The 26,408-nt window shown below is 46.8% G+C and overlaps 1 long non-coding RNA gene across 1 annotated transcript; it reads left to right on the top strand.

Moving 5' to 3' along the window:
• LOC140388078 (uncharacterized) lies at positions 1-26,408 on the top strand. Its single transcript, XR_011934080.1, has 4 exons — positions 1-622; positions 12,256-12,420; positions 16,723-16,766; positions 26,351-26,408. It is a non-coding gene; the product is annotated as an uncharacterized lncRNA (long non-coding RNA).

Here is a 26,408-nt window from a genome sequence, read left to right on the forward strand (position 1 = left end):
ATGGAGGCCCTCTATGTTGTGATGGTCTTGACGAAAACGCATGGCCGACAGGAAACAGTTTTATTTCACTGACCCCGAAATTCATTCACAGAGAAAGGCAGCAGCTCGAGGTCAAGGACCTTCTCGGCCACCGTGAATATCTGCCTGATGTTGTGTACTCTGAAGCCCATTCGCCCAGAAACTGGCTGCTTCCTGGCCGGGGAGCACTCAGCTCTCCTGGGATAGCCTCCAGCTCTCGACACTTTAACTCGAGCTTCATACCGGTCCTGCCGCTTGCTGTTAACGTTTCAGCGACGTATGGGGAAGGAACAAAGTGTTGCCTGTCGCCAGTGGGGGAGAGGGATCAAGGCTTCCAGTTAGTGTCTCAGTGTTTAGCCAGTCTTATGTTATTAGCAACATGGAGCTCTCAGCACAGTTTAACCACGCCTTCCCCAGGGGCAAACAAGCAGCAAATATGGGACAGCTTTCCTTGCACCCAATTCTGATCCATTTGTTCACAAAGATTCTGACCAACTAGCAACACTTTCCAACCTCCAACCACATGCAAAACAGTTTTCCAGCCTGCCTTTGTTGGTACAGCTGCCACATGGCCCCATTCTGAATGCTTGTCTTGAGCTCCAAGGTGAATGATGGAATCTGCTTGTCGGGGGTTGTTTACACAGCTGCAAAGGAGATTGCCAGTTTGTTTGATAGAATGGAAGAGGGGAAATCTTTTGATTGGAATTTTTGATTTTATATTTTAGAAGGCTTTGTGGCTCAGTCCTAGGACTAGAAGCTCTGGGTTTGAGTCCAACGTCTGGACTTGTTGGCCATGGAAGGAGCATTCAGCCTGGTTCAACGGGCTGATAATCGATCGGGTTGATAATCAGTTCGAAAATCTTTCTACCACTTCCCCCACTTGTATGTATACTCGAAGAGTACTTCAATGGCTCAGCAGATGCACAAATATTAAATCAGTGTGAAAAGCAAGGCACAGGTCCTCTACATCTATTCATATCTGATTCACCATACTGTAGAATGCAGAAGTGGACTTTATCGACTTCACAGCTTCTAAACCCTTATTCAATGCTGGTCATTTTAATGACCTCGCACCATTTAAGGACAGAGCCCTATGATCAATCACTATATTAATAACATACATTTTCATTAGTATCTCATTATCACAGTTGAAGCTGGCAAAAGCTTTTAAACTTACCTGCATAGCCTTCCCCCCAAGATTTGCAGACCGACTTACCTGACATGCTTTCCACTGCCTTGAGGAACCCTCCAGCCTCCACAAAAATATCAATCTACAGGAAAATTGAATTTGGAACAGACATTTAAGTTGCAAACCCAATGTCACTTTAAGTGCGTTTTGGGTCACAACTCGCCATTTTTCGTGACCTGGTGAAAATGACAAGTGATAGGATTTGGAGGGCAAGTAAGAAATTGTGGCCCTGCACACCGCGTTTGGACCTCCTGACACATCAGGAGACAAAATAGCAGTTCTAAATTTTAAAGAACAGTGATGGCCACCTCCCTCCTCTTCAAGCATTAACTTTGTTGAAACGGGCGGCGCAGTGGTACTGCTGCCTCACGGCGCAGAGGACCCGGGTTCGATCCTGGCCCCGGTCACTGTCGGTGTGGAGTTTGCACATTCTCCCTTGTGTCTGCGTGGGTCTCAACCCCACAACCCAAAGATGTGGAGGGAAGGTGGTTTGGCCACGGCAAATTGCCCTTAATTGGAAAAAAATAATTGGATACTCTAAATTTTTTAAAAACATTCTGTTGAAACATTTTCAACCTGAAACATTAAATCTGTATATCCACTAATGCCTGAAATTTTGAGTATTTCCAGCATTTTCTATTTTTATTTCCGATTTCTAGCACCTACAGTATTTGTCACAGCAGCCCTGCGCCCAACACTGAAACACAGGGGATCGTCACCCAGGACACGGAGACACAGGAACGCAGAGGACGGGCACACAGAGGGCGAACACATGGGACAGACACGGGACGGTGACACAGGGACCATCGCACCACGGATCGACACAGGAGACCCCAGACTTTGCCTGTGATGAGGACACAGACTCAGACTTACCGTCACAGCTATCTCCTACAACCTCTACCATTGCAGATTATCACCTTGGTTGGTGTTTTTCGTGATGATGCTTCTGGGACACTCACTAGTGAGCACCACACAGCCGCTCTGGTACAGCAGGTGGAGGTGGGAGGAGCCGGTCGGAGGGCAGCCCGGCCCCAGGAACCAGCTGCTGCCCACACAGGTCCCGGGAATTTCCACGCACAACCATAGACCCAAGTCAGTCGGAGACCCAGGGACGGGAGAAGGAATGACGACCGGTTTCCAGCACCTGCAGACGCAGGTGGAGGAGTGCATCCGCGTGCAGGAGCAGGGAATGGTGCCGGTCATGCTTGCCACCCAGGCCGAAACTGCACAGGTGGCGTCGGCGGTGGAGGCAATGGGGGCGAAGGTGTCGGACATGGGTAAGTGTATGCAAGGCCTGGGACTATCTATGCACGCGGCGTCCGTGGCCCAAGACAGAGCTGTCCACTCACAGGCAACCATGTGCCAGCGCCAGCTGCAGATTGCAACGGCGCTCCTCACCATGGCCCAGTCTCAGCAGGCCATCGGTGAGAGCATCGGCGCCATTGGCCAGGTGCTGGCCGGCGTCGCACAGACCCAGACGGGTGGCGACCTCCCTGAGCTCCATGGCCGCTAACTTACAGACCCTGGTCGATACCAGAGTGGGCCTCCCCTCCAGGGCTTGCTCCCCCGTCCCATGGTGAAGCCTGGGGGCCATCGGGCACCCCGAGGGAGGAGGAGGTGCTGGGGCCCGTGCTGGTGCCTCCTGCAGGGGAGGTCCCGGAACACGGTGGCACCTCGAGCTCCCCCCCCCCCCCCCCCCCCCCCCCGAGTCCCTGGTGCATCAGGTGGGCAGTGGGCAGAACAGGGTGGCAGCACGCCATCCGGGACGCCCGAGGTGCGGCCTGGCCCATCCACGCCGGGCTGCCAAAGGGGACTCTAGTCGCAGGGCAGGAGTCACAACAGTCCACCTCCACATCTGCTGTATCGTCTGGGAAACCACCGAGACGTAGTGTTAGGGCCCGTTAGGCCAGATAGTTAGACACCTAGTAAGTTGGAACAGGTGCAGGGCACAGCTTAGTTATAGGAGCTAGGGCACATGTATAGAACTTTTGTTATTAAACACACTGTAACACCGGTGAGAGCTGCCTCTGTGCTCTGTCTAATGCATGCGGGGGTGGGGCAGGAACTGAGTGCCACTGTGGGTGAGGGGTGATGGAACGTTCAGCCCCGGTGGGTGTGACGTGCGCACCTCCCCACCCCCCCGGACGTCCACACCACCCCACCCCCAGCGAAACGACAGGGCCATGTGATGCAGTGTCCAGCCCGCATACAGGGACCACCCAGGTGGAAGGTGTTACGGTGGCCATGAGTCAGACAATGTCTAACGATGTGGAGCTCAGAGCTCATCGCAGAGCGGGCTGTCATCATCCTCCATGGCATGGACCAGACCCGCTGTCACTAGCAACCATGTGAGCCCAGCCCGTTATGTCGCAGGAGCGGTGGTGTGCATGCGGGTGAAGCAGTGGTGGGGAAGGTGAGTCTCATGAGTGTTGTGGGTGGTGAGGTGGTGCCGTCTGTGGTGTCCGTGCCCATGCTTAGCAAACACCCCCCCCCCAGTCGGTGAAATTTACTCGTCCCATGCGGTGGTGTTGGGCAGCCTCCCGTCCATGTCCAGCCCACATGTCCTGTACATTGCCCTCCCCATCTCATCTGTAGAGGCGTGCCCTTCGTCGTGATCCTCCTCCTCCTTCTCCAGCACATCGCCGCTCTGCTGGGCTACATTGTGGAGGACGCAGCAGACCACAGCGATGCGGCCAACGCTATTCGCCGGGCACTGGAGGGCCACTCCAGAACGGTCCAGGCACCTGACGCGCATCTTCAGCAGCCCAAAGCACCTCTTGACCACACCCCTGGTCGCACAATGGGCATCATTGTAGCGGGTCGCCGCGTCAGTCTGTGGCATCCGTATAGGCGTCATCAGCCACGACCGCAACGGGTAACCTCTGATGCCCAGCAACCAGCCCCGCAGCTGGGGAGGGGGTGTCCCTCGAACATGCCGGGGATAAATGATTGCGCCAGGACAAACGAGTCATGCACACTGCCCAGGTACTGGGCGCAGACGTGCAGTATCTTCATCTGGTGGTCACAGACCACCTGAGTGTTCATGGAGTGATACCCCTTCCTGTTAACCGTGGCACCACCTCTTCCTCTTCGCCCCCCCCGCCGTCTCCCCTCCTCCTCCTCATCGGCATATTCGTCCTGAGGCTCCCCCTCATCTTGGTCCTCCTCCTCTTCCTCCGCCTGAGCGGCTGCTGCCTGCCCCTCTGCGGCCCGCTCCTCTGCTGCCCGCTCCTCTGCTGCAGCCTCTGCCTCCTCTCTGAGATGGCCCTACTCCAGCTCCCACAGGGCTTCATGCAGGGCAGCGGCCCTCGCCTAGGCGGCCAACATCGCTGGAAGATGCCCAAACATTATGATCTGCAAGGGTGGGGGTAGACAAAGTTTCATCATGGTGCATAACGCCCCTCCACAACCAGGTGCCATGGGCATCATTGTAGCGGGTCTCCACCCCCTCCGGGCCCTGACTCCTGTCGGCCATCCCTCCTGCCAGGGTCAGCATTTCATGGCACTGCCCTCACGGGGGGCTGCCATGGGTGCGGGCGGCCCTGGATCTACCCGCCGGTGGGTGCAGATGGCTGGGTGGAGCACCCCGGGGGGGGGGGGGGGGTGGTCCGGCACCCATCCGAATGGCCGAGAGTCCTGGGCTGAGCCAGCATCCGGGATGGGTGCCCATCAGTGTGGCGTCCGTGGCATTGGCACCGTCCTGTCATGGCCAGCCATTCCTGGCCGCCGCATGCCTCTCCTCCCCCCCCTCCCCCGGGAACCCTCACCGACCCTGGGGAGGCCTCTCATTCCCCCCCCCCCCCCCCCCCCCCCCCCCGCAACCACGGCTGTGCCCGTTTCGCCACCCCGAGGTCCCCCCTCGCCGACCCCTACCTTCTCCGGCACGAATGGCTAACAATTTTGTATACCAGCCCTGCATGAAGCCCTGTGGGAGCTGGAGTAGGGTCATCTCAGAGAGGAGGCAGAGGCTGCAGCAGGGGAGCGGGCCGCAGAGGGGCAGGTAGCCCACGCCTGGTCGGAGAATCGGCGGGGATGCAGGAAATTCCCGCCATGCTGATCCGGCACCAGGCCGTGATTCTATGCCGACCGGTGAATCGGCACTAATGCCGACCGCCCGTGCGGTCGCCATGGCGGCGGTCGGGTGTCGCTGAAAGAGGCCCCCACGGCGATTCTCCGTGGTCATCCGGCCGAACTCTCGGTGAGTCCCGTCGGCGTGGTTCCAATCTGGTACCACCCGGTGGGAGCTCGGACCCGCAGCCACGGTGGACGTCCTGGTGGGGGGGGGGGCGCGGGGATTTGACTCCGGGTGTGGCCTCCACGGAGTCCAAGCCCGCGTCGGGGATCTTCCGATCGGCGGACGCCCGCAATCTGGAGGGCCCCTATCTCCTGCGCGGGCCCGCTTTAGTTCTCCGCCATGTTGCGCGGTGCCGGCGCGGAGACAGCCGTCGCGCGGACTCGCACCAACCGTGCAGGGCCGCCTTACGACACCGGAGCAGCTTGCAGCACTCCGGCGCCGTGCTGGCCCCCTGAAGACCGCTGAATTGCCAGGCCAGGAGGCCCGTTGACGCCGGCGTACACCACTCCGGTGTTTACACCGGCGTCAACACTTGGCCGGGATTCTCCGAAATCTCTAGGAGGGGAAGAGTGAAAAGCACCTCACCTGAAAGTCCTATACGGATTCTTTTAAATAGTTGTGATGATTGTGTTATGGGCCAGGGTTTAGAGAATCCCAAAGTGTATCATGGAGTTCACCTGACCCACAACTCTTAATAGATTGTGGTATGGGGAGCACACGGTCCACTCTACAGGTGTGGTACAGCAGAAATGGAAAAGTATTTTTTAAAGCAAAACAATGTTTATTCTATGAACTCAAGTTAACCTTTTTGAAACATACAGTGAACATCTTAGCAACCATCAACTCAAATACAACCCCCAAAGAATACAACACTAAGTAATCCTTTAAGCTTTCCTTCTAACATCCATAAGACATAAAACACCTTTTACCAGAAGCACATCAGGTTAAAGTCACTACTGTTAATAGTTTTAAATCACCAGGATCGATTTACAGTCTTTAGATTACAGAGAGAAACTCATACACCTTCTGGCTGTGACTGCAGCTATCCAGCTCTAAAAACCAAACTAAAACACACCCTGCAGCAAACAGCCTAAAATGAAAGTAAAAATCTGACAGACAACCCAGCTCCACCCACTCCCTGACATCACTGCAGTGGTAAACACCCATTTCTTAAAGGTACTCTCACTACAGATATTTATATACATACCCATTTATAAACACCCATTTCTTAACGGCACTCTCACATGACCTCCGAAATCTCTAGCAGGAGAAGAGTGAAAAGCACCTCACCTGAGCGTCCTATACCGATTCTTTTAAATAGTTGTGATGATTGTCTCTAAGGGCTCCACAGAAGAACAGGGGTCACCTGGCCTGGGTGACCAACGGGGACTCAGCGTAGGGAATCGCCCCAGAGGGTGGAGTCCTCTGAGACTAGAGACATTTTGGGAGCTGGCTGCAGCCAAGCAGCTGCTATACAATTCTTATTAACAATAGTTTGTTGTGTTTATTAATGACGTCTGGGAAAGTGGGTCTTTACAATAGTGCTATTGCAGAGTCCTTCACGTGATCGGATATTCAGCTGAAAGTGTTTTAAGAGAGGGTGATAACTTGACTGCCAAGGTTCAAAATGGTAGGATGGACACCAGAGACAAGATGGTGAGGTGATCTGCCCACTGCCTGACAGAAAGGTCCTTGAGACCTCTGTTTCTCTTTCCACATATGCTGTGAGACCTGCTAAATATTTCCAGCATTTTCTGTTCAAATTTTAGATAAAAGACTACTTGGTGAGGAGCAGGGAGAATTTATTGAATTCTTCCTTTAAATAGTTAGAAAAAAATGAATGAAGAAACACCGAAAGAATGCACAGGGAAGGAAGATGCGCATTAGATTTATAATATAGTGCCTATTAATACAATATTATGATTTAAAAAATATTTGTAATGCTCATAATTACATGTTGTGTTTCTTGTAATTAGCCACTGTCAACAAAGGACCAGTGGCATCTTAATTTGAGAGATTGGTTCTAGATAAATAGACATTTGGTAGTACAGAACTTGAGTATTGCTGAAAAAGGACATGTCGTCAAAACGTTTTGTCTTGCACTCATCAGGATAATTTGCAAGAATACCAAATGTAAAGGGAATAATAATTTATTCTTCATGAAAAAGGGTACTGCTTGGACAAAGTACAAAGAAAAGTACAGCACAAGAACAGGCCCTTCGGCCCTCCAAGCCTGCGCCGACCATGCTGCCCGTCTGAACTAAAATCTTCTACACTTCCAGGGTCCGTATCCCTTTATTCCCATCCTATTCATGGCCGGGATTCTCCCCTACCCGGCGGGGCGGGGGGTCCCGGCGGGATGGAGTGGCGGGAACCACTCCGGCGCGGGCTGCCCCAAAGGTGCGGATTTCTCCGCACCTTTAGGGGCCAAGCCCTCACCTTGAGGGGCTAGGCCCGCACCGCCGACCGGCGGGAAAGGCCTTTGGCGCCACGCCAGCCGGGGTGGAAAGGATTCTGCCGGTCGGCGGAAGTGCATCAGCGGCTGCTGACGTCATCCCCGTGCATGCGCAGTGGAGGGGAGGGGTGTCTCTTACGCGTCGGCCATGGTGAAGACTGGCTGAGGCGGAGCGAAAAGAGTGCCCCCACGGCACAGGCCCGCCCGTGGATCGGTGGGCCCCGATCGCGGGCCAGGCCACCGTGGGGGCACCAGATCGCCTCGCGCTTCCCCCAGTACCCCGGAGCCTGCCCGCGCTGCCTAGTCCTGCCGGGAAGAGAGGTGGTTTGATTCTTGCCGGCAGGACAGGCATTCCAGCAGCGGGACTTTGGCTCATCGCGGGCCGGAGAATCGCCGCGGGGTGCCCGCCGACTGGCGCGGCGTGATTCCCGCCCCCACCGAATATCCGGTACCGGAGAATTCGGTAACCGGCGGGGGCGGGATTCATGCCAGCCCCCGGCGATTCTCCGACCCAGCGGTGCCCCTTAAACGTCACTACCGTCCCTGCTTCCTCCACCTCCTCCGGCAGCGAGTTCCAGGCACCCACTACCCTTTGTGTAAAAAACTTGCCTCGCACATCTCTAAATCTTAGCCCTCGCACCTTAAACCTATGCCCCCTAGTAATTGACCCCTCTACCCTGGGAAAAAGTCTCTGACTATCCACTCTGTCTATGCCCCTCATAATTTTGTAGACCTCTTATCAGGTCGCCCCTCAACCTTCTTCGTTCCAGTGAGAACAAACCAAGTTTATTCAACCTCTCCTCATAGCTAATGCCCTCCAGACCAGGCAACATCCTGGTAAATCTCTTCTGCACGCTCTCTAAAGCCTCCACATCCTTCTGGTAGTGTGGCAACCAGAATTGAACACTATACTCCAAATGTGGCCTAACTAAGGTTCTATACAGCTGCAACATGACTTGCCAATTTTTATACTCAATGCCCCGGCCAATGAAGGCAAGCATGCCGTATGCCTTCTTGACTACCTTCTCCACCTGTGTTGCCCCTTTCAGTGACCTGTGGACCTGTACACCGAGATCTCTCTGACTGTCAATACTCCTGAGGGTTCTACCATTCACTGTATATTCCCTACCTGCATTAGACCTTCCAAAATGGATTACCACACATTTATCCAGATTAAATTCCATCTGCCATCTCTCGGCCCAAGTCTCCAAATGATCTAAATGCTGCTGTATCCTCTGACAGTCCTCATCGCTATCCGCAATTCCTTTGTGTTGTCTGCAAACTTACTAATCGGATCAGTTACATTTTACTCCAAATCATTTATATATACTCCGAACAGGAAAGGTCCCAGCACTGATCCCTGCGGAACACCACTAGTCACAGCTCTCCAATCAGAAAAGCACCCTTCCATTGCTACTCTCTGCCTTCTATGACCTAGCCAGTTGTGTATCCATCTTGCCAGCTCACCCCTGATCCCGTGTGACTTCACCTTTTGTACCAGTCTGCCATGAGGGACCTTGTCAAAGGCCTTACTGAAGTCCATATAGACAACATCCACTGCCCTACCTGCATCAATCATCTTTGTGATCGCCTCGAAAAACTCTATCAAGTTAGTGAGACACAACCTCCCCTTCACAAAACCATGCTGCCTCTCACTAATACGACCCCTTGCTTCCAAATGGGAGTAGATCCTGTCTCGAAGAATTCGCTCCAGTAATTTCCCTACCACTGATGTACGGCTCACCGGTCTGTAGTTCCCTGGATTATCCTTGCTACCCTTCTTAAACAGAGGAACAACATTGGCTATTCTCCAGTCCTCCGGGACATCACCTGAAGACAGTGAGGATCCAAAGACCTCTGTCAAGGCCTCAGCAATTTCCTCTCTTGCCTCCTTCAGTATTCTGGGGTTGATCCCATCAGGCCCTGGGGACTTATCCACCTTAATATTTTTCAAGACGCCCAACACCTCGTCTTTTTGGATCTCAGTGTGACCCAGGCTATCTACACACCCTTCGCCATACTCAACATCCACCAATTCCTTCTCTTTGGTGAATACGGATGCAAAGTATTAATTTAGTACCTCGCCCATTTCCTCTGGCTCCACACATAGATTCCCTCCCCTATCCTTCTGTGGGCCAACCCTTTCCCTGGCTACCCTCGTGCTTTTTATGTACTTGTTAAAAGCCTTGGGATTTTCCTTAACCCTATTTGCCAATGACTTTTTGTGACCCCTTTTAGCTCTCCTGACTCCTTGCTTAAGTTCCTTCCTACTTTCCTTATATTCCACACAGGCTTCATCTGTTCCCAGCATTCTAGCCCTGACAAATGCCTCCTTTTTCTTTTTGACGAGGCCTACAATATCCCTCGTTATCCAAGGATCGCAAAATTTGCCATATTTATCCTTCTTCCTCACAGGAACATGCCGGTCCTGAATTCCTTTCAACTGACATTTGAAATCCTCCCACATGTCAGATGTTAATTTACCCTCAAACATCTGCCCCCAATCTATGTCTTCAGTTCCCGCCTGATATTGTTATAATTAGCCTTCCCCCAATTCAGCACATTCACCCGAGGACCACTTTTATCCTTGTCCACCAGCACTTTAAAACTTACTGAATTGTGGTCACTGTTCCCGAAATGCTCTCCTACTGAAACTTCTACCACCTGGCCGGGCTCATTCCCCAATACCAGGTCCAGTACGGCCCCTTCCCTAGTTGGACTATCTACATATTGTTTTAAGAAGCCCTCCTGGATGCTCCTTACAAACTCTGCCCCGTGCAAGCCCCTAGCACTAAGTGAGTCCCAGTCAATATTGGGGAAGTTAAAGTCTCCCATCACAACAGCCCTGTTGCTTTTACTCCTTTCCAAAATCTGTCTACCTATCTGATCCTCTATCTCCCACTGGCTGTTGGGTAGCCTGTAGTAAACCCCCAACATTGTGACTGCACCCTTCTTATGCCTGATCTCTACCCATATAGCGTTGCTGCCCTGTGAGGTGTCCTCCTGCAGTACAGCTGTGATATTCTCCCTAACCAGTAGCGCAACTCCTCCGCCCCTTTTACCTCCCCCTCTCTCCCACCTGAAACATCTAAATCCTGGAATGTTTAGCTGCCAATCCTGTCCGTCCCTCAACCAGGTCTCTGTAATGGCAACAACATCATTGTTCCAAGTACTAATCCACGCTCTAAGTTCATCTGCCTTACCTGTTATACTTCTTGCATTAAAATATATGCACTTCAGGCCACCAGTCCCGCTGTTTTCAGCAACATCTCCCTGTCTGCTCTTCCTCAGAGCCATAGTGGCCCTATTTTCTAGATCTCCCTCAATTTTTTCACCTTCTGACGTATTGCTCCAGTGCCCACCCCCCTGCCATACTAGTTTAAACCCTCCCGTGTGACACTAGCAAACCTCGCGGTCAGGATATTTATGCCTCTCCAGTTTAGATGCAACCCGTCCTTACACAGGTCTCACCTGCCCCGGAAGAGCTCCCAGTGGTCCAGATAACTGAAACCCACCCTCCTACACCAGTTGTTTAGCCACGTGTTTAGCTATTCTATCTTCCTATTTCTAGCCTCACTGGCACGTGGCACAGGGAGTAATCCCGTGATTACAACCCTTGAGGTCCTGTCTTTTAACATTCTGCCTAGCTCCCTGAACTCCTGCTGCAGGACCTCATCCCCCACGACCTCTGCCTGTTTGCCCTCCCCCTTCAGGATGCCAGCTACCCATTCTGAGACATCCTGGACCCTGGCACCAGGGAGGCACATACCATCCTGGTGTCTCTTTCACGTCCACAGAAGCGCCTTGGCAAATTGACTCTAAATGGTACAGACATTGCCATGGAGAATGCACCAGTTAATGGATGACTGACAGTTAACAGTCAAGCTTTGTTTAAATTCAAACCAGGCAGATTGACTATAGAATCATAGAAGTTTACAGCATGGAAACAGGCCCTTCGGCCCAACCAGTCCATGCCGCCCAGTTTTTACCATTAAGCTAGTCCCAGTTGCCCGCACTTGGCCCATAACCCTCTATACCCATCTTACCCATGTAACTATCTAAATGTTTTTTAAAAGACACAATTGTACCCGCCTCTACTACTACCTCTGGCAGCACATTCCAGACACTCACTACCCTCTGAGTGAAGAAATTGCCCCTCTGGGCCCTTCTGAATCTCTCACCTTAAACCTATGCCCTCTAGTTTTAGACTCCCCTACCTTTGGGAAAAGATGTTGACTATCTACCTTATCTATGATTGGTCAAGGCATCGCCCTGGGAAATGAAGCAGACAATGACTGTCACCTGTTTTGTTTCGGGACAATGTTGCAAAAAGCAGGGCCCTGTATATTTATGTAGGATCCTATATATTCTGTAGCTCTAGCACACATTAGTACATTGCATATAGCTTACAGATCACCACTCTGCAAATGTGAGGGAAGGTAGGGAGGCACTCCTCCATGAATTACCACAGCAGGCATGGGTTTTAACCGTTGGTGTCATTCTGTATTACACACTTAGCCATCTAGCCAACTGAGCCAATCAACCCTTACAAGAAACTGAAGTTTTTTACTGAAGTGCAGAAAGGAGAATCAACTGGAAACGTGGCGTGGTGGAATTCGGACTCGCGCATCCACAGAGACTGGAACCTAACTCCAGCACCTGGGACCAGCAACTAACGTCTAGGTAAGGATCTTGTTTAAATCTACTGATTCTTCACAAATCAGTATCGGTATTGTTTGCTGAATGTTTTAGCTTATTAAAATTGTTAGTATTTTGCCATATATCATTTCTCTTTCTATTGGGCTGAAGGCCCAGAATTAGAAGAACAGTGAGCTCAATTTAGCTACAGTGTTACAGAATTTGAAAGTTAGTAACGATGTTGACGCACTGCAATGTGCTTGTCCCTCACTAGAATACAACTACCACGAACACAGTAGCTCTAGAAGGTAGGTAAAGGTCATACTTGGAGCAGCTGGTGCAGTTCAGGCATTTCAGATAATGGCAAAAGTAATTTTCCAGATGACCTTCATTTTTGTCTCCTTAACCAATCTGTTATGTATTTCAGAGCATGCACTGTTGTGGGTTTGTATACATATGTATTCAACTTCACAGAGGAGCAAATGCAATACTGAAGGATTTGCTTTATTGCACTTAATTATAGTAAATTCTGTTATGCGGTGAAATGTATGTAAATCCTACTTTAGAGAAGCCTACTTTAGAGAAGCATAAGAATTACAGCACAGAAGGAAGTTCATCTGCACTGGCTCCTCAACTAGAGCTCTCTGTTCCAGTTCTATTTTCCTGACTATTCGTCACACCTTCTTGAAGTAGTTTCAATTAATCATACAATTTCATATTTAAAGTGATGATACAGGCTGACAAATTCTACGGAGCTGCTTCCTCCACAAAAATTACTTTATCTAGAAATATTCAGAAATAGGAAGGATGTGATTTCAGTAGAGAGGGTGCAGGGGAGATTCACCAGGTTGTTACCTGGGCTCAGGGTTACAGCCATGAATAGAGGCTGGCTCGGCGGGGGTTGTTTTCCTTTGAGCAGAGAAGGCTGGGGGGGGGGGGGGGGGAGAGACATGATTGAGGATTACAAAATTCTGAGGGACATAGACAGGGTGGAGAGGAAGGAACTTTTCCCTTTCGCGAGGGGGGTCAATAACCAGGAGGCATAGATTTAAAGTAAGGGCCAGGAGATTTAGAGGGGATTTGAGGAAAAACTTTTTCACCGAGAGGGTGGTGGGAATCTGGAACTCACTGCCTGAAAGGATGGTAGAGGCAGGAGCTCTCACAACATTTAGGAAGCATTTACATGTGCACTTGAAACTCCATGACATACAAGGCTACAGGTCAAGTGCTGGAAAATGGGATTAGAATAAATAGATGACTGATGGCCAGCACAGACATGATAGGCCGAAGGGCCCCATTTTTGTGTTGTAAAACTCTTATGAAGTGTGGGGGGAACTCCATTTACATACATAAAGTAATAGAGGTAGAACAAGAGCAGCACAATGAGATTTCCCAGCCAATACCATGGCCCTCAATCAACACTATCAGAATGAATTATCTGATCAATTGTCTCATTTTTCTGTTTTGGGATCTTGCTGTGTATAACCTGGCTCCTAACAACAGCAGGCACTTTCATTCAGAAGTAATGAATTGGCTGTGAAGTACATTGGGACATCCTGAGGGCATGAAAGACTCTAAATAAATGCAACCTTTAATTTTCCTTTAATAGCCATTCACAGTGAAAGATTTAACTTTCTAATAACCCTTGGAGAAGAAATCTTTTGACTTAAACCTTCATTCTTCTGTTGATAACTCACAGACAGTCACCCCTTTTTTTATATTGGGTCAGATCCTGCTGGGGGCAGCAAATGATCATCACCTGCCATTCATTAGACTTGCATTTGCTCTTAGACTTTCTACTTGGTTTTGTGCTGCAAGTTCCTCTTCACAGAGCATTCATTAGAGTATCTAAAACCTGTGTGAATAGAGGAACAACTTTGCATCACCTTAAATCAATAAGATTGAAGAATTGTTAATGAACAGTGTCGAGTCGAAACTAGAAAGTGCAAGTTAGAGTGGTGAATTCAACATCAAATCAGAGACAGGTAGCAAAATAAACAGAGAGAAAGAAAGATTGGATTAATGGATAGATAAAATAGATGAAAAGAAAAAGATTTTAATAATATGCATTTTTTTAAAAATTCCAATAATAATTAAAAGCAGAAGGAATGAGGCTCCACCAGAAAGTGGCACGGTAGCACAGTGGTTAGCATTGTTGCTTCACAGCTCCAGGGTCCTAGGTTCGATTCCCTGCTTGGGTCACTGTCTGTGCGCAGTCTGCACGTTCTTCCGTGTCTGTGTGGGTTTCCTCCGGGTGCTCCGGTTTCCTCCCACAAGTCCCAAAAGATGTGCTGTTAGGTAATTTGGACATTCTGAATTTTCCCTCTGTGTACCTGAACAGGCGCTGGAATGTGACGACTAGGGGCTTTTCACAGTAACTTCATTGCAGTGTTACTGCAAGCCTACTTTTGACAATAAAGATTATTTTTTAAAAAGGTTGTTTGGCAATCATTAAGACTTACCACACTGTTTTAAGAGCAAATATAGACAATCCTAGATTTTTGTAGTAATGGAGTCAGTATCTACAACATTAGGGCAGGAATGGCATACTGCTCAATACATTTGAATGGGGAACCAGAAGGCAAGGTATCATTTTTGCACAGCTTGTGGAGGTATGGCACATCTCAGTCAGCCACATCTGGATTTTCCCAATTAGCTGCACTCCCTGCCTTATTTGTGTGCAAATAACAGTGAGACGAGCAGCATCGTTGGCCTCACAGTCATTTTCACTGTAAAATCTCGATCATTTATCTGTACATATATAAGTCATCATGGTAGATTCTATTATGATATAAAATGCATATCGAACCTTCATTACACAACATTATTTTTTATGCACAGTACAAAGATAAGATGAAAACAGTTTTACTTGATGGACCTTTAGAGGAAACAGCCAGGTCACAAGAAAAGGAATTCAGAGCACACATTCCCACTGTGATAACAGCATGCCTCACATTCCTGGACTATCAGATGGTTAAGCATGTTCTCCTAATTCCTTTTTAAATATCCTGAATTGTATTCACAATTGTCTCTGCATATTTAAACAACATGCACTTAAATAGGTCGCTTAAACTAATGGAAAATATTCTGAATGTTAATTTTAACAGGGTGAGTGCAATTACCAGTTAAGTTAAATATATATTTTTACAGTGACTGCATGGAGTCCTAATTTCTGAAAAATCATTTTTGAAACTTTGCAATTAGGCTTTCTGTCAAAATTTCAATTTATCTTCGTTTTCTTCAGATATTTAATTCAAATGTGGATCTGAAGTCATTGGAAGATAGTGGTGTTTGTATTGATTGCATGGATCACGTTCTTAATTCTTTAATGGTCATTTCAAAGCTTGAAACTGTTCATATCTGTAGCCACAACACTCACCTAATATCACCTTAACATCACAAATCATTTCTATCATTTTAACTCAGTAGTAAAAATAAGACCACAAATAGACCAAGTGGATTTATGCAATGTCAGCTTTTTGTTGCTTTTGAGAGGTCACAGCGGTCTTTTTCACTTTGGGATAGAATACTTAAAAAAATTCCTATCCTCCCTCTCCAATTCCCGTCATATATTAACATTAACGTGTTGCTTGTTGAATCACATAGAAATCCAAGAATTTCAAGGATTGTTATAGGATCATTTTTCCTCCAGTAAGATACAAGATGACGATAGCACAAAATATTCTCCTCCTGCTCCTCGCAAATATAGCAAGAAAATTAAATGTCTTACTGGGGGGAGGGGGTTATTATCTCTGCAGCATTTTATGCGCCAAAGTTATATCCTGACAAAAGGTTGAGCGGGATTTCCTAAAATACCAGTTGTAGATAATTTTGCCTGTGTAGATGGAAAGACACATACATTTTTTTTTTTTGAAAGACACATAAATGGCTTTGTGCAGAGGCCAACACATTGAAAGAGTGGACAAACATTAATAGTTTAGAACAATAAAATATTCAGAAACAGAATTACACAATTTGACTTTCCAGTTCCTAAGCGATGAATAATATATATTTGTATTTGGTAAAGATAGACGAGGGTAGCTTTCAGATTTTAAACATTAATCTGCATTGTCTTTTCTTTGTTTCAAGTTTCCAGTTCAAAGATACTTCTTCATAAAAAAGATGCACAGCTTACTTTTTCCCAGACAAAAGGCTTAGAATGCTGGCACAAAGATGACAAAGTGTTTCCTGATTTTAACTGAGGCCTGTGTGTCAGATGTTGAATGATCGCTAAAAATAAACGATGATGTATTTTCAAGTGTTACAGCTAAATTTATTATCCAGTCAGAGAATAGTTCCATTTGGTGTTCTATAATAAATACTTGCATGTGTCCATTTCACTCCTAGCTTTGTTTCCCAACTAAGAGAGAAGCCTGATTGCCATAAGAAAGGTAAGAATGGTTCAAATATGTATTACAAATGAGAATGAAAGTTAGTAACATACCAATCTATGCACTAAAAAGTAGAAAGATTTGGCAAATTGGGCTATATATCCCATAGTTTTACACTGGTAATTAAAGTAGAACAAGTTATTGTTTTCAGTCATTTGCATTTTGTGTTCAGATTAAACAAACAGTAAAAATAATATAACTGACAGAACTCCATAGTAACTGACGTGTATAAAAAGGGATTCACTTCGAAATAATCAAATTAATTGGTTATTGCCAAAAAAAGCAAATTGATTTATAAGTCTTAAGAATAATTTCATTAAGTTTTTGCAAAGTTAGAAACAGTGAGCAAATGCCATCTGAGCTATTGTTCAAGTAGAATTGTCGTCCCCTCTGCAGCTCCTGAGCCATTATAATCTGACTTTGGCTCTCAGGCAACTCAATTCTGTTTGCACATATATTTCTCATTCATTGATTTCTGATCTTTGTGGTTTCGAAACATATTTTTTAGCATAATTGCTTTGTTTGTGGATAAATCCTAAAGCAAAGCAGCAAGATGAGTTAACAGCAACAGTGGGAGCATGGGTTTAAATTTCTTTTGTGGCCCCGAGACTGAGTGGTACGCAAATGCATTGATCACAAACATTGGAAACACCTAAAATAGAAGAGGAAGTGTGATTGAATCTTTTAGTTGAAATGTTTGTTATCATTGCTCTGTGATATTCTACGAAATGTAATTATCAATCTAATGCATCTGTAATATGTTTAGCACTCTTTCTTATGAATCAGAAATTAACAAACCGCTTTCTCCCGCGTGAATTGATTTTTCACCCTTGTAATTAACTTGGACAAAGACAGACTTCAGAACCAAAAGGGTGAGGTTCCAGTGGGTATGATACTCTTCGACACTAGATGGCACATTTGACTAAAATCACAGCTTTGGAAATAGATATTCAATCTAATAAATGTCTCAGTTTTGATATATGTTTGACATTGGCCAACTTTAACACTGCCACAACAGCTAACATACAGTACAAGATTAATGGGTGGTTGTAGAAGATAATTGTTCATTTTTGACAAAATGGGAGTAATTTTAACCTAATTCATTAGGCAGGAAGCCCATAGAGTTTGCTAGAATGCTGGTTTGACACCCAGGTCAATATTATTTCCATTGATGTCAATAAATGGAAGGGGCATCAAACCAGCATTGCACCCATTCCGATCAGTTTCACAATGGGTGGGTTAAGTTAAAATTGTCCTTCTAAATACCAGCAACAGTATAATTGCCATTGATGGATTTCCAATGTTTGGAACTTTTACTCCTGCTCATATTTCTTATGCTCTTAACTTTCAATTTGTCTATTCAGTAAGCAGCTGAGCCAAATAGCCAGGTTCACCCAGTGGTCAGTACTGAGTAAACTAATCTCAATGGGGGAAATTATAGGACCCTAAAAGCTATCCTCAATGTCCCCTGGGTTCAGGGCAGAAACTTCAGCAGACTTTGCCCTTCCCATTTCCATTCAATGACCTCTGCTGGAATGTATATTGGTGTTGATAGAATTGGGCCTGTCTGTAATGCTCCATATCTTCAAATAACTTGATAAAAGACTCTTGTCAAGGCTCAGACATGAAGAATGGCATTTTAGTGAGGCACCAAAATAAACCCAGTCAAAGAGTCAGCACTTTCAGACAGTGAGGAAGAAAATAAAATAAATGGATAAAGTTCATGTCGAAAAAAAATCCTAAAATGTTATAACTAGCTCCCTAGGTTGACAAGCTGTGTAAATGATGAAGAACGACAGAATCAATACTTGGGCCTAAGGTACTTACGATCTGTCATTACAAATGCAAGAATTTTGGGGGGAATGTGTTTTTAGGGTAAAATGGAGGAATGAAGTGGATTATTTAACCTGTTCTGAATTCTGCTGACAATAAGCCTGGGCAGTTTGGTTGTTAAAAATGAAAGGGGAATCCTAGATTTTCATACTGGAAATGAGATGCATAACATCCACATCAGCAAATAATAATCCCGAATACTTGTGCTCATGGTGGATAGACTATGAATCGCCAAGTCCCAGAGACATTTTGTAAACAGCCAACTTTAAACTGTCTGTTTATTCCCAAAATTGAATGGGGGGGGGGTGGAGGGAAGCATATAGATGATGTAGATGATGACTAATTAGCACCTGGATACAAGGTGCATGTGATTCATGTTGCCATGGAGATGGTCTTTGAAAGGGGAGGAGTCCATAGGAAGCCATTCTTGGATTGAGTTACAGGTTTTCCTAAATATATCACTGCACCTCACAGATAGGGTCAATCTGCAAAAATCCTAGAGAGAGAGAGAAAGGAAGAATAGATATAGAGGCAACAAGTATTTATTGTTCACCATGTAAAAGGCAACAAGTATTTATTGTTCACCATGCTCCGATTCAAGGTCATGAGGGTTTACAAAATGCTGGAAGATTTGCCTAGCTTTGCTAAAGTGAGAGATCTCCAGAATAAGCTACACTGTGAAATGCAAGTTGAGAATTGGAAGCTATCCAGCTGGAAAAGAAATAAAGGAGAATTAAGGGCCTAATCAATCGGCCTTGTCACGCCCGACTCGGTGACACGACGAGGCTGTTAATTCTCACGAGACGCCTCTTGCGATATTTAGATCGATCGGGACAGGAGACGTCGCGATCTGGATCTCGCCCTCACTGGGCGGGATCCAGATTTGCATATTTAAGTGTGCAGTTAGCTTCACTTAAATATGTCTATGCTGGAGTATCCCAAGGCCCAGGATCGAATGCCTGCACCTGGGAGACCTCGCTGTGGCGCCATTTAACACTTGTTTCCACAAATGTGGACTAGGCATAATGACACTTAGGTGGTCTTCCAGGCGATCGGAGACCCTGGGTAGTCGGGGTCTGGGCAGGGTGGTACACTGGCACATTGGCAGTGCCTCCTGGCCTTCCTGGCAGTGCCAAAGTGCCCATTGCCAGGTTGCCAAAGCTGTGGATCGGGCCCGGGTATGCCCTGCCCTTATGATATGTGGTGAGGGGGGCTTGAGGACCCTCTCATCAGTCAGTTGGGGCATTGGGGCAGTGTGCAGGCTGCGGTGGGGGGTTGAGAGATTGGGGCGGCATTTAAAGCTGAGCTCTTCAGTGGAGGAAATGAAGGTAAGTGCGACCTTGGTGGGGCGTTCCTCGCAGAGCCTCCCCCCCCCCCCCAAATAAAAACAAGGTCCCGTTTGATATTGGGGTAATTATACAAGTTCTGAAAAACACCCCGCTATTCGCGCCTAGAACAGGACTCTGGGCGCAATTTAATACCAGGTACGACCCCTCTATTTAATGGCACTTTGGCGCTCTTTCGGCCCCCGGCGGGGAATGCCTCCTGAGATCACACTTTAGCATAATTTCCTGCATTGAGGTGTTCCACTCGCTGGTGCAGGAAGAGATCGGGGCCCCATTTCAAAATGGCACCCCAATCTATCGACCCCTCAAAGCAAGCCCCGGACCCCTCCTAGGCCCCAGCTTACCAATAAAGTGAGACACTGGGAAATATTGGTATTCAGAAGGTCATGATTGGCCTTGAACCCAGATCATAGAAAGCTAGCATGCAGATTCAATAACCAGTTGCAAAGGAAGATGCTCTGTTATCCTTTATTACAAAGGGATTGGCATTTAAGAATGAAGAAGTCGTGCTGAAATTATATAGGGGCTGAGTCAGACCACACATTGAGCACTGCACACAGTTTTCATCACTTTATTGAGGGAAGGATACATTTAAAATGAATGTACTGCAACAAAGGTTCACTAGATTGTTTCCTGGGAATATGGTATTGTCCCTATGAGGAGAAATTGAGTAGATGAGGTCTATATTTCCTAAAACTTACAAGAGTGAGAGAAATCTAATTGAAACAACTGCAATTCTTAAGGAGCTTGAGAGGGTTAGCTATGAGGAGCGGTTGAATAAACTCGGTTTGTTCTCACTGGAACGAAGGAGGTTGAGGGGAGACCTGATAGAGGTCTACAAAATTATGAGGGGCATAGACAGAGTGGATAGTCAGAGGCTTTTCCCCAGGGTAGAGGGGTCAATTACTAGGGGGCATAGGTTTAAGGTGAGAGGGGCAAGGTTTAGAGTAGATGTACGAGGCAAGTTTTTTACGCAGAGGGTAGTGGGTGCCTGGAACTCGCTACCGGAGGAGGTGGTGGAAGCAAGGACGATAGTGACATTTAAGGGGCATCTTGACAAATACATGAATAGGATGTGAATAGAGGGATACGGACCCAGGAGGTGTATAAGATTGTAGTTTAGTCGGGCAGCATGGTCGGCACGGGCTTGGAGGGCCGAAGGGCCTGTTCCTGTGCTGTACATTTCTTTGTTCTTTGGTAGATGCTCAGAAGCTGCGTCCATGGTCTCCGGAGTCTAGAACAAAGGACCACAGTCTCAGAAGAAGGGGTCAGTCATTTAGGACCAGATGGGGAGAAAATTCTTTACTTGTGTATCTTTGGAATTCTCTATTCCAGAGGGATGTGGATGCTCAGTCATTGAGTATGATTAAGATGGATAGCTACATGGCGGCACGTGGCGCACTGGTTATCACTGGGACTTCGACGCTGAGGGCCCGGGTTCGAATCCCGGCCCTGGGTCACTGTCCGTGTGGAGTTTGCACACTCTCCCCGTGTCTGCGTGGGTTTCACCCCACAGCCCAAAGATGTGCAGGTTAGGTGGATTGGCCACGCTAAATTGCCCCTTAATTGGAAAAAAAAGTAAATAATTGGGTACTCTAAATTTATAAAAAAAGATGGATAGCAACTGATTTTTAGTTAAGGAAATCATAGGATGCAAAATTGAAGCTGAGATAGAAGATCAGCTATGATCTTGTTGAATGGTGATGGAACAGGCTGAAAGGGCTGAATGGCCTGCTTTTGCTCTCACGTCTTCAGTTCTTGCATTCAATTACTCAGTAAGTTCATTTGGTGAGTAGCTGAGTCATAAGGATGAGGAAGGTCTTAGGTCGAATCATCTTACTCCTAACAAGCATGGATGGCGAGGCTGCAATTTGTCTCAATGTCACTTCCATTAGTTCCCAGACACCTCTCCTGAAAGTGTACATGTGTGAACACTAGCAGAAGGAAGAATTGAGCTCAGCTGTGGTGGTCTTGTGGAATAGCCTGTTCAGTCTCACTGCCATGGCTCAGAAATAAACAGTCGCCACTGGGCGAGGTACCTTGAGTGAACAGCAGTGCTCTATGAACCATCGTCTTCAGTAGAAAGAATCATAGAATTTACAGTGCAGAAGGAGGCCATTCGGCCCATCGCGTCTGCACCGGCTCTTGGAAAGAGCACCCTACCCAAGCCCACACCTCCACCCTATCCCCATAACCCAGTTACCCCACCCAACAAGAAGGGCAATTTTGGACACTAAGGACAATTTAGCATGGCCAATCCACCTAACCTGCACATCTTTGGACTGTGGGAGGAAACCGGAGCACCCGGAGGAAACCCACACACACACAGGGAGAACGTGCAGACTCCGCACAGACAGTGACCAAGCCGGGTATCGAACCTGGGACCCTGGAGCTGTAAAGCAACTGTGCTAACTGCTATGCTACCATGCTGCCCAAAGGATACATAGCAGAAAGAAAAATAAAGTTCAAAGGAAAAAGAAATTACAGCATTTACATCTCTATAAAAGGGAAAGAAACACCATCAGTACTTAATTGTTAAAGCTGATGAACAATGTGAATCTGCCTGAGCATCCTTACACAAAACTCTCCTGTGTAACAATGGATCAATACAGCTATGGCATCTTGCAGACCAAGATGAAGTTCTTGGGGCTAAAGGGATCAAAGGATATTGGGGGAAAGCGCGAACAGGTTACTAAGCTGGATGACCAGCCATGATCATAATGAATAGCAGAACAGGCTCAAAGGACCACATGGCCTACTCCTGCTCCCATTATCTATATTTCTTCAGTGGAATTTTCCGTTTGGAAGACTAAGAGCTGACGCCAAGATTGAATCGCGAGTGTTCTACATGGACGAAAGCGGTGCCATTTCCGGAGGATTCGGGTGCAGTTAATGGGCTAGGACCGGTACCACGAAGAACTCACACAATTCCAATGCATGCCGACCCTCATTCTCACTAAGATGATGGCATGGGTTGTACTGCAGCATGCCCATTCTGATGATGGGTCGGCTAGGGCCAGAGGATACCTAGGGGAGTGGCCTGGGGGGCCACCCTTACGACCCATGGCGCTAAGTTCACAGTGGGCAGTCAGCGACATGTGCAGCCAGGTGGCTACCTTGCAGGCTGTGGCAACGGTTTGATACTATTTTACGCAAAAATACAGGCCTAGTTTTAAGACCAGAAGACATAGGAGCAGAATTAGGCTATTCAGCCTATCGAGTCTGCTCTGCCATTCAATAATTTGTTTATGATTATTTTTTATACATTTAGAGCACCCAATTACTTTTTTCCAATTAAGGGGCAATCTTAGCATGACCAATCCACCTAACCTGCACATCTTTGGATTGTGGGGTTGAATACCACGCAGGCACCGGGGGAATGTGCAAACTCCACACGGACAGTGACCCAGGGCCCGGATTGAACCCAGGTCCTCAGTGCTAACTGCTGCGTCACCATGCCGCCCTGCACAATTTAACCATGGCTGATACGTTTCTCATCCCCTTTCTCCTGCTTTCTCCCCATAATCCCTTATCCCCTTGTTAATCAAGAATCTATCTAGCTCTGTCTTAGACGCTCAGTGATTTGGCCTCCACAGCCTTCTGTGACAATGAGTTCTACAGATTCATCACCCTCTGGCTGAAAAAATTCCTCATCATCTCAGTTTTAAAGGATCGTCCCTTCAGTCTGAGGCTGTCACTCTGGTTCTAATTTTTCCTACTAGCAGAAACATCCTCTCCACATCCACTTTATTTAGGCCTCTCAGTATCCTGAAAGGTTCAATAAGATCACCCCTCATCTTTCTAAACTCCAACGAGTACAGATCCAGAGTTATCCAATGCTCGTCATATGATGAGCTCTTCATTCCAGGGATCATTCTTGTGAATCTCCTCTGGACCCTTTCCAAGGCCAGCACATCCTTCCTTAGATACAAGGTCCAAAACGGTTCACAATGATCCAAATGGGGTCTGACCAGAATCTTATACACCCTCAGAAGTACATCCCTGCTCTTGTATTCTAGCCCTCTCGACATGAATACTAACATTGCAGTAACCTTCCTAATTGCGACTCAACCTTAAGACAATCTTAAACTAGGACTCCTAAGTCCCTTTGTGCTTCTGATTTCCTAAGTCTTTTCCCATTGAGAAAATAGTTCATTCTTCCTACCAAAGTGCATAACCTCACACTTTTCCACATTGTATTCCATCTGCCACTTCTTTGTCTCCTAGCCTGTTCAGGTCCTTCTGCAACCCCCCTGCTTCCTCAAACTACCTGACCTTCTGCATATATTTGTATCATCTGCAAGCTTAACAACAGTGCCCTCAGTTCGTTCTTCCAGATTGTTAATGTATTGTTGTGTTATGCTTCTTCGTGTAGCATAAGCTGCTTCCTTGATGTATGCTTTGAGAAAGGAAGGTCCAGACTTTGTAATGAGTTCAGTATGTTTATTGATCTATTAACACAGTTCTTAAATGAGTTTGACTCTTCTGCTAATCTAACTGTAGTAACTCAGTCTAACTAAACCAGTCTGCTCTAAGCCACGTGCTGGGTGTGATGCTTCTGATCAACCCTGATGTACTCTCTAGTTTTGGGTCTGTGGAAAGAGGCAGAGCATGTGTGCCCTGTCCATTTTATATGGGTTGTGAAGTGCCCCCTTGTGGTAATACCACCTCTGCGTGTCCTGATTACCCATTGGTTGTGGCCTGTTGTAATGACCCATTGGCTGTTTGTCTGCATGTCATGACATCTCTGGTGCTCCCTCTAGTGGTTACTTAGTTGTAGTGTATTTACATTAACCCTTTGTGTATATACAGTGATCACCGCATGTATACTATGAAAGGTTGTGGTCCCAACACCGACCACTGAGGCACATCACTAATCACCGGCTGCTATCTTTAAAAATAACCCATTTCCCCCAACTCTGCCTTCTGCCAGTCAGCCAATCCTCCATCCATGCCAGTATCTTACCCTTAACACCATGGGCCCTTTAACTTATTTAACAGCTCCTGTAAGGCACCTTGTCAAAGGCCTTCTGGAAATCTAAATAGATCACGCCCACTGGTTCTCCTTTGTCTAATTTCCTTGTTACCTCCTCAAATAATTTGAATAGAACTGATATTAAAAAAAACGTTACAAGTAGGCTTACTTCACTGCAATGAAGTTACTGTGAAAATCTCCTAGTCGCCACACTCCAGCGCCTGTTCGGGTACACTGAGGGAGAATTCAGAATGTCCAATTCACCGCACAAACACGTCTTTCGGAACTTGTGGGAGGAAACCGGAGCACCCGGAGGAAACCCACGCAGACACGGGGAGAACGTGCAGACTCTGCACAGACAGTGACCCAAGCAGGAATCGAACCCGGGACCCTGGCGCTGTGCCGCCCTAATGGGTGCTTCTAAGGTATTGTTCAGATACACTAGATATCTTCATTAACTCAGCGACTGCCAATTAATAATACATTTGGATTTCATAACAACTGGCATTTTTTAAAACTTACTTTTAGTACAGAGGAAAAAGGTGGGAAAAAGGTGAATGAAGGAAACACTTCAATGCACAAAGTAGATCTATACTGTGACTTGAACTAAAGGTGCTTTTATATTCATGCTCACAGATTTCAAGCATGATTTATGTACAGCTGGTTACAAGTCAAACGTCTAGGCACTTCAATATTGTGCGGCATCCATATTAATACTGACAGGCACTCCAACTACAGATTCCATGCAACCAGCTTCAGATCATGATGTAAGGTGATTTTACTGGGTCTATTCTATAGCTACTAAGTTCCCAAAGGGCAGCATTTATGTAAAACTGCTGGGTCTCAAAAAGATCAATGTGATATTAAAGCACCTTAGAGCTGCTGGAGAAGTGTACGAAAGGAAGCTAAGGGAAGGCTGAAAAATAGAAAATGATAGATTAGAAGCAAAGAGAATATGATAATAATTAAGAGGAAAATAACAACATTTTCTTATCGGAAAATGAAACTATCTGAGGAATGCTGTACCATTATATAGTCGAAGGATGACAGTGCAGCATGCAAAAATATGAAGAACCATAGCCTGAAAAATTGAACATGTTCTGAGGTGTGAAGAAAGATACTGGCTGTAACTTAGTTTGCACAAATAGACAAGTGGTGGGAAAAGAAAAAAAACTGTGCCATCACAGAACCCAGAAATGTAGAAAAGGAATTTTCACAAGGATCACTGAAATAATTCTAAATTGGAAATGTTGTTGTTATTATTCTTTGGTATTATTTAATCTTATCGCTATTTTTTCCCCCTCTTCCCATTTCCTGACATTGAGAAGTGAAAGGTGCACTTTAACGATGAACTGTGGCCCGCGGTGACACTTGCGTTTCTAGCTATTTGCGTCTGGGAGCGTGTGTAACATCTCTTGTTGCTGTTGCAGGTCTAGAGCCATAACTCCAAAATGTCTGATCAGTAAGTTTCATTTATTTTTTCTCATA

This window comes from Scyliorhinus torazame, chromosome 13 (genome assembly GCF_047496885.1).
Source record: "Scyliorhinus torazame isolate Kashiwa2021f chromosome 13, sScyTor2.1, whole genome shotgun sequence".
Lineage (NCBI taxonomy): Eukaryota > Metazoa > Chordata > Chondrichthyes > Carcharhiniformes > Scyliorhinidae > Scyliorhinus > Scyliorhinus torazame.